Source organism: Haliotis rufescens, unplaced genomic scaffold (genome assembly GCF_023055435.1).
Source record: "Haliotis rufescens isolate VD_foot unplaced genomic scaffold, xgHalRufe1.0.p SCAF_1, whole genome shotgun sequence".
NCBI classification, from domain to species: Eukaryota; Metazoa; Mollusca; class Gastropoda; order Lepetellida; family Haliotidae; genus Haliotis; species Haliotis rufescens.
Window position 1 is genome coordinate 61,194,662 of NW_025963779.1, and position 20,980 is coordinate 61,215,641.

Consider the following 20,980-nt stretch of genomic DNA (forward strand, 5'->3'; position numbering starts at 1 on the left):
CATCTGAGTGCCATGTTAACAAGTGAAGCCTGAGTGGTCCCAATGACAGTCACATGCTGGTCAAGCTTGTGACACCTTCATCCAGCTAAGACTGTCTGTCTGTGAGTGAGTGGGTGAGTGAGTGAGTGAGTGAGTCACAAAAAAACTCATTTATCATAACTCCTCAACTAGATTTTGTTTGACAAGACGAAGTGAACATGTCATGTATTTTTTAACACTGATGAACAAGCATAATCAACAAAAGGGAAATAATTCAAAATGTATGTAGCCATTCAAATGTAAAAACAAAGGGATTCTGGGTTAGATTTGGTCCCCAGCATCTTATGCTGATCGTAAAATGCAACTTAATACAGTGGGTTGTCAGGCTCAATGACCTGACTGCATTTCAACGGCATGGATCGCTGCCCATAATTCTTATCACTGGTTTGTCTGGTCTATACTTGATTCCTTACTGGCCGCTATCATACAGTTGGATATACTGAGTGCTGCATCAAACAAGCAATCCAAAAACTGCCATGTAAAATCAAAATGATTGAATGACAGTTTCATATCATCAGCTGGTAAGTATCTTTTAAAAAAAAGACTTTTCTCAATTTTGTGAAGAAAGCTCTCCATTTCCTGTAAGAACACTGCTAGATGCATACATGCACGAACCTGAATGAGTGAGTGAGTAAGAACATAGGTCCCCAGCAATCCATGCTCATCCCCAGCAACCCATGCTTGTCATAAGAGGCAACCAAATGGATCGGGACGTAAGGGCTGCTGACTTTGTTGATAGCATGTCATAGTATCCCAATTGTTTGGACTGATGCTCATGATGTCAATCATTTGATTGTTTGGTCCAGATACAATTATTTATCGACTGCCGACAGAAAGCAGGAAAGTTGCTGAGTTCAGCATTAAACAACAAACACACACAGAAGCATACATGTATGATAGCTAAAAGGACGGAAAAGTTCTCCAAACACTAAATCATCCTTCCATAACAGCCACTGGCAATCAACTCAGGACCTTTCTGATGCTATTCACAAACTGGGAAAAAAGACTTTTTTCATGACCTTTCACCACATTTCACACCTGAGCAAGCACTAAAGGCATGATAAACTGCAATACAGCACATGGGTCAAAGATAGGGAAGCTTCTCCTGGCTTTAACATATTTATGTCCTCTATATCATCTGCCACTGCTCCATGACAGTCAAGATCTGAAGTGAGATGTGGTGATGATCCCAATAACAACCTGGTTGCCAAGGACCTGCCATTTGACAAAGGTCGGTCTTGCCCTGAAAACAATGCCTTAGGCCACTTTTGTTTCCCTATTTATCTAACCAGCTCATTATACCCAGGGTTGTCTGCCCTTACATTTAACTTCTGCTCCAAGGGTAGTGGTTGATGCAGCCCTCCCAGACAATCAGCGCATGGCATAGTAAACTGTATTCATATAATTGACTTCCTCATGTCCACAGGGTTGTTGCCTTGAAACTAATTCTTCACTTCTCCATGGTGATCACATGTTAGATTTTCATGCCAGTTTGTTTGAGCTATGTGACGTGTAAGCACTAAATACTGGATTTTCTTATCCACTTGGTCATCAGTTGACAAAGGGCATTTCAAGAAAATGGCTTTTGTCAAACTCATCGATGAATATATATCAAGGTGACATCTCAATAAGCACATGACGTTTACATCCACCGATTACCAGCTGGGTACTGACAGAGAATGGGAGTCCAGCAGTGTGCAGACGGCTGTGATGTCTCTAGACAGGTCTTACTGCGACTGCCCCTGAATGGAAGCCATTTTGTAAGGATAGCATGTCCTGTGTCATGTGATTGTTAGAATCACTGAAGATCTGACTGACCAGCACATGGACTACTTGTGAGATAATGTCTAATTCAAATGATAACTCTAGAGTTAAGAAACCTATATTTTAGCTGCCATTAGTGTCAATCATTCTTAACACTCTTAATCCACTTGGAAGGGCTGCCATCATATTGTTGGAATGAGTGAGTATGGTTTTACGCCGATTTTAGCAATATTCCAGCAATATCACGGCAGGGGACACCAGAAATTGGCTTCACACATTGTACCCATGTCGAGAATCGAACTCAAGTTTTGGGTGTGACAAGCAAAAGCTTTAACCACTAGGCTACCCAACCGCCACCCTATCATATAGTGTGAACATTGCCGTGCACTTTTAAACATGAGAGAAAACATGAGACACTACAAACAGCTCCAGAATTTTGATGTGTTTTTAGTATATTTCATAACACTTTTATGGCATCTGAGATACCTTAGGACATGTTACTGTACTAATAATGACACAAATGCATGTATGCTTACTCCATCTGTTCTCACAAGCACCATGCACCTCTCAGTTGTATGCTCTTATTACCTGTGTGTCCATAGGGTCATTGATAGGATTTTTTAATTAAATGTACAATGGCATAAATTTCTGACATCCAAAGAGCAAATGAGAGCTAAAGTGTATAGATCCCACAGTCACAGTCATGTTATGAAGGCTGATCCCAAGAACGGACATTAGGTAAATAGCACCATCATAATTGCATTTACTGCCCAGAACCTTAAAACACCGGTTACGTTGCAACTGTTCTATAAAGGACTTGCTGAATTTCAAACAAAATTCAAGCCATCTAATCTTTTACGAACGCTCTTGTACGTCAGCAAATGCTCGAAACTCAATTACTTGCTCCCATCTTGTGGTGCAAGCTATGCAAGGAAACTCATTCTGATGTGGAGGTGGTCCCAGGCACATTGGTAGAGTTAGAGGGGGCCTTGACACAGTCAACAGTCCACCATAGCCAACAAAGACAGGAGCAACTGTAAATGATTAATCTGCCAACTGCTATCATATCCATGGCGATGGCCCTGAAGGGAAGTTCTTCCCCTCGGTGCCTTCTCCATTCCGAGTGATCATCACCACTGCACCAGTTACCATGGGAAAATCAATGCAAGTTTGATGAAAAATTGATATCCAATCCATGACCACCTGACAGCAAGCTCTTCCCATGCAGCAGCCTAAACCAGCCTCTACCAAGATGGAGTAAAATGTCAAAGATTAACATTAATCCACACTAAATGTTGACTACTTTTGTTAATCACCAATGCTTGAAAGGAAATCTGGATCAAACATGAAATGTCATTTTTATCATTCTTGATAGAGGGATGGGCATGTCACATAGTTGGGTGGACATTTAAAAAAAAATCTGGACAACATGGACAAGGCACAAGCAAAAACAACAACTGACTTTGAAGGCAAGCTGAAGTGTTGAGGTCGCTGAATGACATTTATTTCTGAAAAAAGTTAATGACAAACAAGCTGGTAGAGCTGATTGTGAAATGACATCCCCTAGACATGCTATTCCTGAAACGCCAACGCTGAGCCAATGGCTGTCTATTTGCAGCACCTTCCTGTTATATATTACTAAAAAATGAGCTCTTTCATGACAAATATCTTTGGTGTCATGTTCTATCAATACAAACTTGCTGACAGGGTGGAACAGAAGGCATGGCCTCTGGTCCTAGGTCAGTCTTTATCCAACATACAAGTCAAATGTCCACGACACATGCTATAAGCGGTTCTCAGTATAAGGTTCTTGAAACATTGGTGTAGTTTGGTGATCCATTGAGTGGGTGGATGGGAGATTTAATTACTCATTTAAAAGGCCACATATAAAACAATGCTTTTCTCATCAAAGACCAACCCTAAATTTGCACTCCAGATTTTGTCCTGCATTAATAGAGATCTTTTCAATTCTGAGGTAGTACATTTTGATGTAACTTGTAATTCTGATGTCCATATAACTGCATTCATTTATAACAATTTGAACTTACACTGGAATGGGAGAATCAAAATATAAAATACAATGGAAATTTATCCTACCTACCCAAAGGGACTAAAAGCAATGCAAGTATTTCCAGGGTGCCCTACCTATCCCATGCTGACAAGTGAGGACCTATCTGAAATGTGAACTCGGTGGAATATTCAGCCTTTTTCCAAATACAGACCCCCACCTTTGTTTTGATTGAACAAAAGCTTCTAAAAATAAAGGAATGCATACATCTCAGCTACTGTCATGTTCATATGACTCATTTCTCATCAAACGAAGCAACATCATTGGGAAGACATTTTGAATTCAAATGTATGAATGCTCCAAAACCAATCCACTACGTATAATGAAGCTGTCCTGTCGATCGAGTGAGTGAGTGAGTGAGTGAGTGAGTGAGTGAGTGAGTGAGCGAGCGAGCGTTTTTTTCTTGGTTAGGGTTAAGGCCATGTCAAGTCAATACATCAAAAAGGAAAGAAATGACACTAGACAAAGACGACACTTCTCATTTTTGTTTGTTTACTGAGTCGACCAACCAGGGCCAAAAGTCACCGAAAGTAAGGATTTTTTTCCACCAATTCATCTGCCTTATGGACAGGGAAAATAGAATGATGCAAATATCTAAAAAAAAAAGAAAATGAATTTCTTTTAAATGAAATAATGTATCAAATGCAAACCCATTGATAAGATAAATAGTCTCCTCTGATAGAAACCCACACATAAAGGTTACTGCAAACACATTAAACATCCTGTACTGTAACACAAGCATTTACCTTCCCACTAGATCGACCACCCACAACAAATAGCATACAAACTATTTACCTACACCAACTTGTTATTCTTTTTACCAGGCTAATCAGTTAACAAAGATATACCTTAAACCATACATATGGATGGCCTGAATGACATATTGTTCCTCCAATTTTTTGAGTGAGTGAGTGAGTGAGTGAGTGAGTGAGTGAGTGAGTGCGTGAGTGAGTGCGTGAGTGAGTGAGTGTGAGTATACAGCTTTTTGCATAATCCAGTCAAATAACAGCAGGGAGAGGCAACAAATGAACTTCCCATTCTATATTTGTGGGGAAATCAAACCCAGTCTTTGTCATGATGAGGAAACCCTTTGACCACTGGGCTAACCTGTCATTTCACATATTAATATGACCGGGTCTATTCCTTCTACTGACCTATTGAGGTACCAGGTCATAGCTAGTGGCATAAAATACACATTCCCACATCTACACTAGTGGCATGAAATATTCTTGTGGGTAATTCATTCTAATTGTCACATTATTGACATGAAAAGGTTACAGAGTTATGGTATATTTTTCTAGACATAAAGTAACAGTGCTTAATGACCAAACATAAAATTGATATTTCCAGGTACAACATTTCTCAATTTACAAAGGCAACAAATTTACAAAACATATATAAAATCCTGAAACTTTGCTGAGGTGTCATTAATGTTATGTAAAAGCCAATAGCAACTTTCATTAATCTATCACTCTATTACTTGTATAATGCTTCTTTGAAAATAAAAAAATCCCATCAAATTGAAATATCATACCTTCAAAAGCTTCAATCTATTTATCAACATTAACATATAATTCTCATTAGAGGGCTGTCCAACATTTTCTAAGAAAAAATACTGTGTGAACATTGTGAAAGAAAGCAATTAGGGTTGTGGTGGAGAGGATGTCATGATCCTTGAATTGGGATTATTGTGTTTGGATGACCCCTGCAGCTGCTGGGCAGAGAGCTGGCCTAGTGCTGGTCTAGTGCTGGTCCAAGATGGTGTGCAGTGCTCCTTGAACAGATGGGGTTGCTGCATCCACTGGCCACTACATCCAATTACCTCAGCCACACTGGCCAGTCAGCCAGTCTCACACACACCACTCCAGTTGGCTGCCATTCACTCAGCCAGGGACGAGTCCATGCATTCACAAGCAGCCATTCAAGGGTAATAAGCCAACAGGCTGGCTATTGCTCGTAGGCATGAGAAAATGGCTCATTAAGCAGACATTGGGAAGACATCTTTTAATGTAGACTCAGTGTCATGTAGATGTGATAAATGCATGAGAAACTGAGTGAGAAAAGCAGGGAAGTACATTTCCAGCAATGGCTGGTCCCTAATATGCAATGACACACAGACGTAAGTAGGTCAAGGCTGAGATCCATGTTGATGCCACACCACCTTCAGCTGATCGTAGACAAGCATGGTCATCATGTCCATACACAAGGAGCTCCCTCTCCCCCTCCCCTCTCCATCCCTACACTCCTTCCTTCCTCCTAGACCAACCCATAGCAAGCATGAGGTGAAAAGCTACCACTCACCAATAAACATGTTATTTAATCAGGTCATTACTCTGACCCGGGTCACACAGGGATCCTGACCAGTCGACTGGTTCCATGCTTAGTTGTACAGCTATTACAAGAGTGCGTGGGCCCTATCGTTCACCCTCTCCATGCACAAGTCTCTGAGGACACTGGCACCAACTCTAGTGACTCAATATTTTATCAGGCTCCAAGCAAATTACAGTGTTGTTTATCTGAAATGTGCTTACGAGGCAGAGAAGGCAGAAAGGCTTCATGAGTTGGTGTACAGATCCTACTGCAAGCTATGCACAGACGATACAACAACCTCTTGACACTTGTCAGGACCTCCCACAAAGATGAGAAGGGGAAGTGGGAGAAGGGATTACACCTACCTGTACGAATGACAACGGGGACGGAGGGACGACGGCGAGACTGGCGAGAAACTTGGAGACAATCAATATTCCAGCTACAGCTCAGTGAGCTGAGGGTGACCAGGGAAAGGGTATCACATCCTGATGGATTGACTCAAAGCCTCTGCAGATCAACTTCACCGAGGATCATCCACGCTACAAAACATGGGCTACATAGTCCTTGCTTCCAAAGCCATAAGCAAAACACCCGTACTCCCTGACAGGAACATACTATACAAACAAACTAGCTCCCTCTGGTGGCCAGCTTGGGCATCCTCACTGCTTGGTCAGCGAGCACAGTAAGGGGACATAACTCTAGTATTCATACAATTTTACACCATGTGCATTCCATGTGAGTTCTTGTGTTTTCCCTTGTCAACCACCAGGCTATTCAGGAATATTAATTGTCGCATAAGATCTAACCATTCATAAAACACTACTTTCATGAATGTCCAAATCAGCATGACTATTTCTTGATATTCACAATCATGAGAAAATAATCAATAAATGTATATATATATTAAAAAAATGAAAACAAAAGTTACACACAGAAAATGAAAAAAATAATTGTAAACATTTCACAAGAACTTCAAAATTAAAACTGGCCTGCCATCAGCTCGAGAAATGTAATTCCAATGAGAGAAAATTAACACAGAAGTTGGTTAAGTGTGAGTGTGCTTATAACAAAAAAAAACATTAACATGTATAAAGAGCATATGTTTTTTACCACATTGCTGTTGAAGTAAATTCAATACCGTAGTGGAAGGACAAACTTTGCAAGTGGGACAAGTTTTCAACTTTGATTCCTTACACATTAAGTAACATAATTCCTTATTCTTGTGTGCAAAATTGCTGTACATAGTTATGTCCCTTTGACCATAAACAGCATGTCTAGACATCCATATTCATACAGATTTATATGGTGATCAAAGCGTGATAAAGTCAAGCCTCTGCAAGCATCCCTTCACATACGCCGTGAACTGTCTAACACATGCATATACCTATATTTACCATACAATATAAGCAGGTAAAGAGTCTCCCCTGATCCCCAACATTTGTGATATACAATGAAACATGAGAAATTCCTGTTTTTGCAGTGAAGCTAGTTCACAAGCTAAGGGACTGATTCAAAAGTAGAACTGCTGTTTCCCTGGAATGTGTCACTGAACACTCCACTCTAAGCCACCACAGAAACACCTCCAATGATTATTTTAACAGTTGTAATCTGAAGTAGGTCTTAGTTTGGCCACATAACTACCAGATTGTCCAGCGGAATTAGAAATAATCGCTGACAATTTGTCTAACATTGCCTCCTCCTCCTCCTCCTCCTCCTTCTCCTTCCGTGGGCCCTGCTGTCTTGCTGGTGTAATGGAAGGCTTCAAATGTCACTTACAGAATGTACACCCCACACAACCAAGAGTTTCACAATATCTGTCGTGCCATCGCAGCATAGATGTGCCCACAACAATTCTCCCCTTGATCAGCTGCTTTTATCATAATAGCATATTGTCATTACATGCTAGTTAGGAGATATTTTTAGGTCCTCTCTTTAAATCTTATAACCATCTGTCTCCAACATCAGGCAGTTTTCTAAAGATTCTAGAGATTCTTCGTGTTAGCCAAAGGTCATATCCGACTTGATATTTACTTCCCTGCATGCTAGTGCTGTGGTCCGTACATGGTATCTACTGCACATATATACATTCATTAAAGACAAAAAACTCTGGAAACATTTCATTTTTGCTCTTTTCACTTTATATACATTTTTGCAATTCTTTCCTTTTTTTCATGTTTTGTCACACTGACATTGAGGACCCACCATCCATTAAAATAACCTGCCGCCCATTACTGGACTCATCACAGTGCCCTTTTAAACGGCCCTTAATGACCTTCCAATAAATTCAATGTTATATCTGAAAAAGCATTTTTGAAACATGTCGCCCAGAACGATCTTCACAAACCAATTGCGTCATGGAGGATCAAGCAAATGTAGGAACCTCACCTCCTCCAAAAATACATTAGAAATAACAATTAGATTGAAATAGGGCTCGTCCGCAATAATCCTCTGCTATAGAGTTACCATCTATCTGACAGTAAAAGTAACAATCCATCAGGACATGTTATTACGCTTGAAGCTTACTAGTCTCAGACTCTCAAACATAATCATGATAATGAATCCTGATGGTACATATTGGGTTAAAATTGTGTGACCCCTAGATCAAAATATTAAAAAATCATAACCCCAAGCTGGAAGTATAAAAAAATCAGTTATGTAGGGTTAGGGTTAGGGTTAGGGTTAGGGTTAGGTTGCCTTTACCCAGAGGTAAGCAGGGGTTATGGTTGCAAATCTTTCCACATTTTGTTCATAAATGTTGGTAAATATTCAGTGATGACAAATCCAAACACCTACGATGAAGGCAACAAGAAGTGTTTACAGTCCATTTCAATCCTTCCTCTCCAATCTTGACATCTCTTTGAACTCACACCAGGAAGGAAGCCAGACTCCTGCCTCACCATGCAATATCAACATGTATTGACCAGCAGGTAGTAACTGGTCAGCGAGGTCAGTGAACTGACCAGTAGCCTTATCAGGTGCTTTAGGCCATGACATATCCCACTAATGAAGAATAAACCAGGCTACTTATATAACAGCGTTTGTAGAACACATTGGTTCTGATATAATGATACCTGCTGACGGAACAACTCGTACAAACAGTTATATTCCATGATGTCACCACTGACCTTATTCCTACCTTCACATATATATACCTATTTCTGTTCATGCCACAAGTAACCACTCTTTAGGTGTACACTGTACAATGTGGGCAGTTTCATACAATCCAAAATTAGACGTAATTTTCACAAGTGCTTGGTTCGGTTGCCATGGCGACTGATTTCAGTTAATTTCCACCTTATTATCACTTCAGCTGCAACAGTAAAAAGGATGAGACAAGATGGATTCCCACGTCTTGTCAGCCCACTGTATAACTATGCTGTCTATAGCTTTTCACAGCATGAAATCTTTGGTAAAGAAACTGTGCTAATCTGGAGTGACATTAAGACATCACAACATATTTTCATTAAAATGACAAATCTCTCACATTTTCATTACAGAAATAAACCCATCCGCTTGAACTTGGCATGATCAATGCATCCATTTCTTTTCTGATTTATTACAGCCAAACTTTTACACAATGCATATTTTCAAAACTGTTTGCATTAGTGATTATAAAAAAGTTATAAATACAGATTCAAGTCATCATCAACATGGTAGTTTTTACTGGAGGCAAGACAAAAGGGAAGGTTTAAGGCATTTATCACTTTGGTGAAACCCACATGCATGTGTATGGGACTAAATAATGGTTTAGACCAGGGGTCCGGAAAATTTAAAATCCCAATCGGACATTTGCATTTAGGCCACGCCCCCTTCAAATAGTGTATTTTAGTACGACTTTTCACACACATTACAAGTTTGTACGTATTCATAAAATGATGAATTATGAATTGTTTCAATTTAAATTGTTTAATTCACCGGGCAATTAATAACAAATAATATCATTTTAGATGTACATGGAAAACATACGTTTGTTTCTGTTATAATAACGATCTGTTAACGTAGTGAACGGTCTAATTAATATTCATGAGTTATATTCTTGAGTCTGCTCAAGTGTACGCGTTGTAACATTTGGATCGAGACTATTATCCCATATTTGGTTATCACGTGACCTCACGGGAAAAGGGTTTTTTTAAACTAAAGATTATTTAAAAACAAGACAGATAATATAATCACAAATACTAAAATATCGTTGATAGCAATAGTTATTTGAATACTATTTTCATCTTTACTTAATTATTGACCATAAAACATTTTGATATCGATCGTCACAGAAAGCAAAATGACGGTCAATCAAGATTCAATATACGACTAGCTACTGAAAACAATAAAATCTGCAAATCCTCATTGTATGTCAACCAAGTGAAAGTCATTAGCCACGACTTACAAAATGATCGTCCAGACTTTGAGGGTTTGGCAGATCTGCTCGACTGATCTGCATCGGTCGACTGGCTGTCGTCACGCTTTCGCTTCTTGTCTGAGGTTACGTATCGTAGCATTGTGAGGATAATAGGGTACATCGAGGTATTTATGTACAGTTGTACACACCTTTCACTCAAATTAACAAGATGTTCTCAGTAATTAATCCTTGATTAATCAGTGTCAACTCAGTTTATTGCCTATTACAGTGATTGACCGATTGGACTATCATGTAGGTACGATGTATTTACAGCAATCAGTACAAACAAAGCTTGTCAGTGTAGATAATCTTCATTGTGTTACAACTGCAGTCAGAAACTGCTCAGTCCTAACTATTGATCATGTCCGGTCAAAATTTAAGAATGTCCGGACAATACTTTTTAAAATGTCCGGACAGAAAAATTTAAATGTCCGGTAAGCAATATTTTAAACCGGACATTTGAGATTCCCAATCGGACATGTCCGGCGCATATGACGGTTTCCGGACCCCTGGTTTAGACTGAACCCACATGCATGTGTATGGGACTAAATAATGGTTTAGACTGAACCAACATGCATGAGGGTGGGACTAAAATAAGTGAATTAGAGAGAAAAACATAAGCCCTATTATCTTTGAAAACTAAAAACTAATACTGTATTTGACGTAATAAGCACACAGGGCGTTCTCAAGATTAGAAATAGAGGGCTCTTATTATCATAGTATTTTGGTGTAAGATAAATACTGAGCTGAAAGGTAATTTTGTGGTTTATGCTGACAGCCTGAAATGTTAATATACGAGAGATACATTTTTCCAGAATTTAATTGCCCATAATTAAGGGTGCACATAACACACGAGTGCGTATAATACATGAATAAATAAGTCTTGTGTACATTGATCAATGCTTATTGGGATTATTCACTAGCCAATATATAAGCAAATATCGCCGGGGGCGCTTATTACGTCAAATACGGTAAGTAAACGACAACAAAGACTGTAGGCATGGAATTCCATGATATGGTACTGGGGGACAGTAGATTGAATAGCACCGGTTTCTTTTTTCACAAGCTTATGCTCTCCCCCGTGACATGAGATCTTAAAGAAACTTCCAGGAAATCAGGAGCAGGAAATTTCCAAATAAGGCATATTATAATGAGACAAGTCGGGTCAATAAAGATTGTACAAGGTTCCAAGTAGGGCTGGGATGAGTCCAAATTTACTACCTGGGTACCCAACCCCCTATTACCCGACCCTACCCGTGTACCCACTGCAAGTCTCAAGAGTAGGGAACAAAATGTCTGATTGGTAATTGTTTTACCGCAGCCCTGGCTAAAACTATACTGACCGCAAAAGAAACATCACCCCAAATAACATCGCATGAAAAGTTGTCATTTAAATATCTGGGTAATTTTTGTTAAAGTTTCTAAAATTTAACATTACCTTGTCCGGAAAATGAAATCTGATGATAAAACAAACAAAGCAGATGACAATAAAACCGATCGCCCAAACGCATCACGGCAACGGCCATGGTAACCCGATGGCACCCGAGTTCCGTGCAAATTGAAATGCACATGCGTTCCCCCATTTCATACCCTATAATAATCCACCCAGATCGGATAACATTCATTCGTTATTGAATTGCTACCACATGCCAAGATTGACAAGAAATGAGCGACACCAAGCCCTTGGACGATTGCAAGCTGGACAAACCGTGCGGCAAGTAGCCTATACATTTCAAGTCCACATAAGGACCATATACAGGCTCGAGCAACGGCACCAGACCACCAACACTACAGATGACCGACCACGTAGTAGAAGGGGTCACCATCCGACGTCAGGATCGTCAGATTGTGAGACAGCATCTTCAAGATCGCTTTGTTACTGCTGCGGAAACTGCTTGACAGACCATGGGGACACACCAGCGACACATTATGCCGACACAGTGTGTCGACGATTGACAAGCAGACACCTCCACTGTCACAGGCCACACCGAGGACCCATTCTGACACCATGTCATCGCCGGGACTGTCTTCAGTGGGCAACACAGCACAAGCATTGGCGCCACCAGCAGTGGGGAAGAGTCCTCTTCTCAGACGAGAGCCGTTACTGCATCTCAACAGCAGATGGCAGAGGGAGAGAGAGAGACTGGCGACGCCGTGGGAAACTTTATTCGGATGCTTGTGTTGTTGAGAGAGACTCGTTGGGTGGTCCGAAACATCATGGTGTGGGGTGGAATTGGTCTTTGCACAGAGGGTCGGCCATGTGGTCTTCCAGAACATTGGTCCAGGGAGGGCCAATGGTGTCACAGCAACTCGGTACATTGATCAAGTCTTGAGACCACACACCATACCTCATTTGGTATGTTGCCACAACCATGAGTTTCAGCATGATAACGCCCGTGCCCACACTGCTAGAGCAACAAGAAACTTCCTCCAGAAGAATGGCATCAGAACCATTCAATGGCCTGCCCTCAGTTACAATTTAAATCCCATTGAACACCTGTGGGACGAGATTCAAAGACGGCTAAATGACGTCCGACCAAGGCCGACAAGTGCAGCTGAATGAGTCAGGCGTTCCTCGGAGTGTGGGTTCAAGTGCCTATGGCCTTCATCGACCACCTCATCCATTCCATGTATCAACGTTACATGGTAGTCATCAATGCACATAGCGGACACACGAGATACTGACTTGTGATGCCATTTTCTCAGAGACAAGTGTCACTTTAAGAACACTTGACACTTTAATTGCTTGCCAAGTTTCATCTTTTTAATATGTCTCAAAGTATGTTTACAGTGTTTGGACAAAAACTCATATATCTATCCATGGTGATGTTTCTTTTGCAGTTCAGTATATTTAGATACATGTATCAAACAATCAGATCACGCATTCACTGAAGCTGACTGAAGCGTTATCTTTACTCAAACATATACAAGTCAAAAGGAATGTGTGTATTGTCAGAAAGAAATGCGAACATTAGCGACTTGTAGTGTAACCACTGAGCTACAGTGAGTTTTTGTCATTAAACAATATATCACGGGACTAACCACGGGTCCAGGTAGTCCTGTGGGTACTACTACTCCTACTCAGGACCCACCCGACCCACCCAGTTACCCGGCATGTGAAGTGAAAAGGGGTTTAATGTCACGTTCAAGATTATCACATTTTTATAGCTACGTGCATGCACATATGTGTGTCTGGGTGTGCCTGCTAGTCTGGACTAAAGCTGGATACCCCACTCAGGCACAATATACTGACTCCGAACTGACCAGTCCTGGAGGTGAGGTGAAATGGGGTTTAACATGGCGTCTAAAATTATTGCACTTATATTGCGACGTCCATGCACTTGTGTGTGTGTGACTGCTTGTACTAGTCTGGACTGATGCCGATTTATAGTGCTAGATCACTGGCATACAATGCCGCAGTTTAACATGAATACCCCACTCAGACACAGTATACTAACTCCGAACTAACCAGTCCTTGTTTTAGCCCCTTAATGCTGAGTGCCAGGCAGCCTAACAACCTATACTAACTTTTAATGTCTGTGGTGTGACATGCCCAGAGATCAAACCACCAACCTCCTGCTCTCAGAGCTGACGCTCAATCCACTGAACCATGGAGGTGGCCATGTTATATGAAGATATGTCTACGCATCACTGAAGATAATGTTAACATTATGCCAGTCACTTTTCTAACAGACATGAATCTCAATCAATTTTTTGTAACGGTAAGCATATTAATCGTGGAGGAAGAAGGCAGGTCAGTAAAAAGTAGGTAATACAATTAGACGATTAAGACTGCTGCTATGGATGCGCACAAAAGAATATGGCCTCACTGGTTACATTTGGACAAATAATTCTATCACTGTCAGAGGTTCCCTTTGAGGAAAATAGGTTGTGTCACAAGATATGAATTCTTTATTTAGCATGAAAGAAAAGGTGAAGAAAATTGGAACAAGTTAATATCTTGCTAAATATGGTAGAACATTTCGTAAGAAGCCTTATGATATTTTGAACAAGATAGATCTGGTTTGTACTGAACTTGGAACATTGGTAATGTCACATGTTACCCAAGTCAACACAAAGCAGAATAGGAATTGTTGCTTTCCACCATTTACTGAAAAAATATATTGTGATACATACTGTGATATATTGGGAGCTAAAGTGTTTGCTAGCGATTGACACTGATTGTATACACACAGATCCTAATTACTACACACAAGGGCCCCCAAAATATATGTTGTGGTTCCAATTACAGCAATCTTAAAATTAGGGCAGGCAGGTACGCAGGTGTTCTTTCTTTCTATTTTTTACAGTTGATAGTTACAATAAGCCAACAAAGATTAAAAAAACCTGGATGTTCTGCTATATTTCACTCTAAAATCATACGATGCATCATTTCATGACATTTACTGTATCTTCTGGGAAATTAAGATATATTTAAAAAAAATAATTCTCATTTTAAAAGGGCCAAGTAAATGTCTTCATTTGTATTGTGTCAGTATACCGGTTTTTATGATTTTATATTTTGTCAGCCATTCCTTTTTTTATTTTCACCAAGCACTGATTTTGATTTATTTTCGACTGCTGCTGGCGTGGACTGTTTCTCCATGTCTTCATTTGCTTCCATCAGCTCAGAATCTTGTTCACCATCACTGTTATAGTTCCAACATTATTGTCATCATTTTCACTCACAACTTCCAATGATAAGCTTGTTCTTCACTGTGCAAAGATGGAAAAGTACTTCACCATGATGATGCAAAGTGAACCGTAACAGTTTATGCAGGTCAGAAGTTCATAAACTCAATGCACAGCACACAGTATAATAATTGAACACAATAGTATCCTCAGTTATACAAGTTTCATTAAAAACGAGAAACAGGCAATCACGAAAACAGCAGAGAATGTGTCAAGTTAATTAGTAGTGAAAAAACATTAAGATCAGAAGCATTTTTTTCAAAATCAGAGTGAGTGAGTGAGTGAGTGAGTATGTTTTTACCTGCTTTTAGCAGTATTCCAGAAATATTACGGCAGAGGACACCAGAAATGGGGTTCACACATTGTACCCATGTGGGGAATTGCACCCGTTTTAACCACTAGGCTACCCCACCTCCCCTTTAATAAAACAGAACCACAAGAACAAAAGTAAACACATTATGATTAAGACGTCAATGTCAGCATAGTCAGTCATTGAGAGAACTTGAGAAAAAAATCACTTCCGCGTTTCCTCCATGTCATGTTATCCGAAGGGAAATATTATTTGTGAACAAATTTCTGTGTAGATTTTAGGTCAAACGACAGAAATAATAACAGACTTATCATATATTTATGAGTCACCTCACACACGATTTTGCCAAAATTAACTCTTTCAACACTGCAGGCTGGTACACCGGCTAGGCCGTAGCCACGTCAAATATGTACCCGGGGTGTACAATTTTATTAACCTACCTGTCATATCACTGATTTATTAAATCTATCACATTTCACAATGTCTGTAATACATATTTCGGTTCAATTTAACATTGATGTTAAGAACTACCTAATTTAGTCAGTGACAGTGACAATGTGTCGAAATACATTTATTAGAAAGTGCAGGGCGTAAAAATGGCTGACAAGATCAATGTGACGGGAGTTTCCGAAATTGTCAATGAACCTGTGGTGATTGTGCTAGTCATCATTGATCAATTGGCCAATCATTCAAAGGTGATAATAAAGAAGTGTGGAATAGATACTGAAGTAAAATAGATTGCTTTAGAATATTGTTGACTGGCACTGGCACTGGCACTCTAAGCAAGAATCGACTGGGTGTGCATTTCTTTGTTTTATTCTCTAGGATGGGCTGCAGAGAGGACATTCAATCACAGGCAGGCAGTCCAACATGTTGACAATTCTCAATATATGCCAAATTAAATGAGTTCAAGCGTCTATATAATCAGAAATAATAATCTCTTCTCTCTTGTTCTAGGGAATTCCCAGGGGTTAACATAATTTCCCCAGGAATTTGGAAGTTGTCAGTGTTTACGCCATTTCAAGAATACAGTCTCATAAAAATATATGAATGTTAAATGTGTAGTTCACTCATGAACGTAACTTTTATGGTCATGTGACTGGCCTCTCATCCAATGGAAAAGATGTATATCATGCAAACTTCACATAAAAAATTACATTATTATAAGCTACTATGACCTGGAGTGAGTGAGAAAGTTAGGTTCAATGCCGCTAGGAACATGAAATCATGGTATGTCAGTTTGATGAGGGAGGGAATCCCCAAGTGATGCATGCTTTAGATGATTACTACTTTGATGAAACTCACAAGCACAGGTATGGTGCTGACAAACCTAGGACCATAATCAGAACAAATCAGGGATTCGAACACATGACCGAAGGTTTCAGTACACCTATCAGATGCAACTGGAATTGCAGCACCTCAGACAACTGGGCCAGCCGTGCCCCCATGATGTTCTGGATGTATCTGATTCAGAAGGCCTATAGGAATATTTTTGTTCTTGGGGTAGATCAATCTTCACATTATTCAATCCTGTTCACAGGGAGAGAACAATTTCTGTCGCCATGACAACCCTCTGTGCCGTGTCATTAACATTTATATATTGTCTCGTATACAATGAACTTCAGTTGAACATGATAATATTGTAGAAATAGCATTAGTTTCCCATTCCACACTATTCCTGCAAATGAACAACAATTTGATTCAGTTAATCGGAAAAATGGCCACAACCTGCCACTCAGGATCTGAAAACATAGACTGAGTGGCCATCTCAGACTGTCATTATCAGATGAAGAATACAACATGTCACTCGCAAGCAGAAAAACATACCAGTACTGTCTTTGGTAATTTGCAAAATTCTGTCATCTCACATTTATACATCTTTGTGATACAATACAGGAGTACAGAGTTGCTGCGCGATACAGACTAAATACATCAAATACATCAGAACTACCAACAGTAGTCATCAGTTAGAATCAGAGTCCACAGGACAAGTGAAATATAATAATAAGGCCATTTATACTGTGCTATCTCTCAGCCCCACACATTGGCATGTTCAAAGCTACATTGTTACCCTGATCAATAGATCAGTTTGGAGAATATACAATGTAAATTGTCTTTAAGGCGCTAGATGGTTAACAGTTACATCCATCTCATCCTACTGGGTACCCATTTATTGCTTGGTGAACAGAGGCATATTTTGAACGAAGTCACTTGCCTTAGGAAGACACCTTATGTAACGTGTTTCAGCGTGAGGCAGGACCGAAGCCCCAGAAACTCTCTGGAATCAAGCTGCCGAACACAGGCCAAAAGGAATTTCCCCTATTATGAAATCACTTCAAGTCTAATGACATCACTTTCAGTTTGGGAAACACATGCTCAATGTAGCATAATTTTAAACCAGAAAGTCTTATTCCTTTAGCTTTATAGACATGTTGACTCAATCAAGTGAGTGAGTGAGTTGGGTTTAACGCTGCTTTTAACAGTATTCCAGTTATATCGCAGCGTGTCAGCTTAATGTGGGAGGAAAGCCCAAAGTGATGTAGGTCTCAGACGTTTACCACTTTGGTAAAACCCACGAGCTCGGGTATGGTGCTGACAAACCTAGAAACATAATCGGGGCGAACCGGGATTCGAACCCACAATCATAGGTTTCTGGAGTGCCCAAGGGACACAACTCTGCACAGCAAATCGCGGCGCCTTAGACGACTGCGACTCAATCAAGGATCAAGGAATCGTCCTTCTTCAACATTTACAAAACAGTATGAGGTGAACTTGAAAGACAGAAAAACACTTGCCCCCTTTTCGTGTTTTTCCATCTTCTCATATATTTCAAGCTAAATTTCAAGAACATCATGATATGTACAAATTAAGGACTCAACGTCCACAGCAAGTAGAATTTGGCAGTCGAACAACCAATTTGTTTGAGTACTTGTCGTTGTTGATTCCGAACTCTTGGTAGCGGCCACTGAGACCTTACGCACAGAAGGAAAACATCCGGAAGTCATCCTTTGGAAATATCAGAAATTATTACTTGGAATATGCAAGAAAATATGTTGTTGATATCTTATAGTTGTAAACTGATCATAAACTGAAATGTGCAATTGCATCTGAACAATTTCATAAAAATATTTATTGTCTTTTTAAATGATGAAAGAAGAAGTTGAGCACTCATTACTGTCATGTGCAACACGTGTTTCACATGACAGTAATGAGTGCGACAACTGACTAGGCGCCAGTTGAGTCCAGGATCTGTGTAGGGAGACAAATATATTTGACATGTTTCTGAATGTATTCTGACATATTTCATTCTTTTTGGTTGGTATCTAATCTAGATAAATCTCTCCTCCTCGTTATGCTTGTGATTGTAAGACCCAAGGAAAGAAAGCTGATGGAGAGTAAGACCCCAGACTAAAAACTCAGTTGTAATTTATTATACCATATCTATGACATGAGAGTTTGTAACATGTTTTCTTGTGCATAAATTGCACTTGAGTAGAACAGGCGACCCCATTCTGGGATCCAGACTTCCCAAATCTGCTATCTCAGGTGCAATGTGCAGTCAAATACTGGAAGTCTTGGCTGGACAGAGCAAACTTGGTAAGTCAGTGTTAGTTGTTGCTCCCTGGTGAAGCTTATGAGTTCCATCCTTGGGTTGAAAGGACTTTGCCTTTATTTTGTTTGTAACAATAGGAATATCTCCCATACTACACTATGATATGCCATCTCCAGGTGGCAATGTTTTTGATATTGTAGAAAGAAACAAAACACATTGTCTGCATGTATAATTCACACAGCCTCTTGCAGCTGTTATTATTGGACAGAGGTGTGCATAATTTACAAGAAAATATACCAAAAAAATATCTTGTGTATGGCTCTAGTTCAACCAAGCACCGACAACACCATCTTCCACTGTGGAACAGGATTCCCACAAAGATCATTATCAACAGTGCTTTCTATGTAAGAAAGGGCCGACACCTAACACCAAATAAGAGACAAAATATTTCTGATGCTATAGGACTGGGACGAGACAAAATGTATTATCAGGGTACCCGCTGTAGGTCTACAGTTGGGTATAAAATGTCCTACTGACAATTAAATGGAGCCCTGACAAAAACTACTTAGATAGACCCACCCCAACCGAGTACCCGAGTTACCCGTCCCAGCCCTACCTGACCCACTTGTAATATATGTAATGTACATAACAAAAGTGATGCACTAGGACACAGATTACAAACCGGTCCAGTGAAAGAGTCCAGATCGAATGTCCAGGTAAGACAACCTGATCACTGAGGTGAGGTGTATGTATGTGTAGCTGCTTTTACTACTCCGTACTAATGCTGTTTGGTTTTAGTGCAAGCCCGATAGCTGATGGTTCTTTGTTTTATCACCTTATGCTGAGCGCCAGGCAGGGTACCAAGAAGGGGAATTCTTTAACGTCGCTGGGTCTCACATGGCTTGACTTTGCGGAGGTGATGTCCCGTTATAAGGTCCTAATTGTTTGTTTGTTTGTTTGTTTGGTGTTGAATGCCGCACTCAGCAATATTACAGCTATATGACGGCGGTCTGTAAATAATCAAATCTGGACCAGACAATCCAGTGATTGACATCATGAGCATCGATCCACGCAATTGGAATACGATTACATCCATCAACTAAGTCAGTGAGCCTGAATGCCCGATCCCTTAAGTTGCCTCTTATGACAAGCATAGTCGCATTTTATGGCAAGCATGGGTTGCTGAAGACCTGTTCTACCCCAGAATCTTTACGGAGATTATAGTTTTAGGATATGGGTTTCAATTTCATCATCCTCATCATCATCCCTCCTTCAAACTGGCTTGGCACACAATACTATGTTCCTCAACCACCCCTGAATACACATGCCTGCTTTGTGGTGTTCTCACTACCATAAGGCCAAAAACAAAATAGGAAATGTTTCTTGGGCATGGGCGCTTCACTTCTTATCGTCAATAAAATACATATTTTTGAAATCAGGGTATCATATGAAGACTGTGTTATGCATGCTTGACAACCAACATTGTATTAAAGAGCAAAGTTCGATGCGTGACCAGTTGTGTTTGCTGGTACTCTTGGTTGGTACTGCAATATGCTTTTCAAATGATACATATTGCAACATTTCTTTCTGGAGTACCCAACAATCCATGTGATGAGGTGAGATGAGGTAAAATAGGGTACTTTAGTAAATAGTACTTTAACGTCGCGTCCAAGATTATTGCACTTACATAGCAATGTGCATGCACATGTGTGTGTGGCTGCTTGTACTAGTCCGGACTGATGCCAGTTTATAGTGCTAGCCCACTGAGATACCATGCCGCAGTTTAACATGAATACCCCACTCAGACACAGTATACCGACTCCGAGTTGACCAGTCCTTGTTTTAGCT

At 40.1% G+C, this 20,980-nt stretch overlaps 1 protein-coding gene across 5 annotated transcripts in view; it reads right to left on the reverse strand.

Annotated features, from left to right (window-relative positions):
* The window catches only part of LOC124145051 (nuclear receptor coactivator 2-like), a 161,658-nt gene that overhangs the window by 92,002 nt on the left and 48,676 nt on the right, over positions 1-20,980 (reverse strand). The window contains exon 1 of one of the 5 annotated variants that reach the window (XM_048398892.1): positions 6,547-6,815. The exons of the other annotated variants lie outside the window; for them this stretch is intronic. The gene's annotated coding sequence lies outside the window, so the exon portion shown is untranslated. Of the gene's footprint in view, positions 1-6,546; positions 6,816-20,980 lie in introns of those variants that run through there. 5 annotated transcript variants of the gene reach the window in all.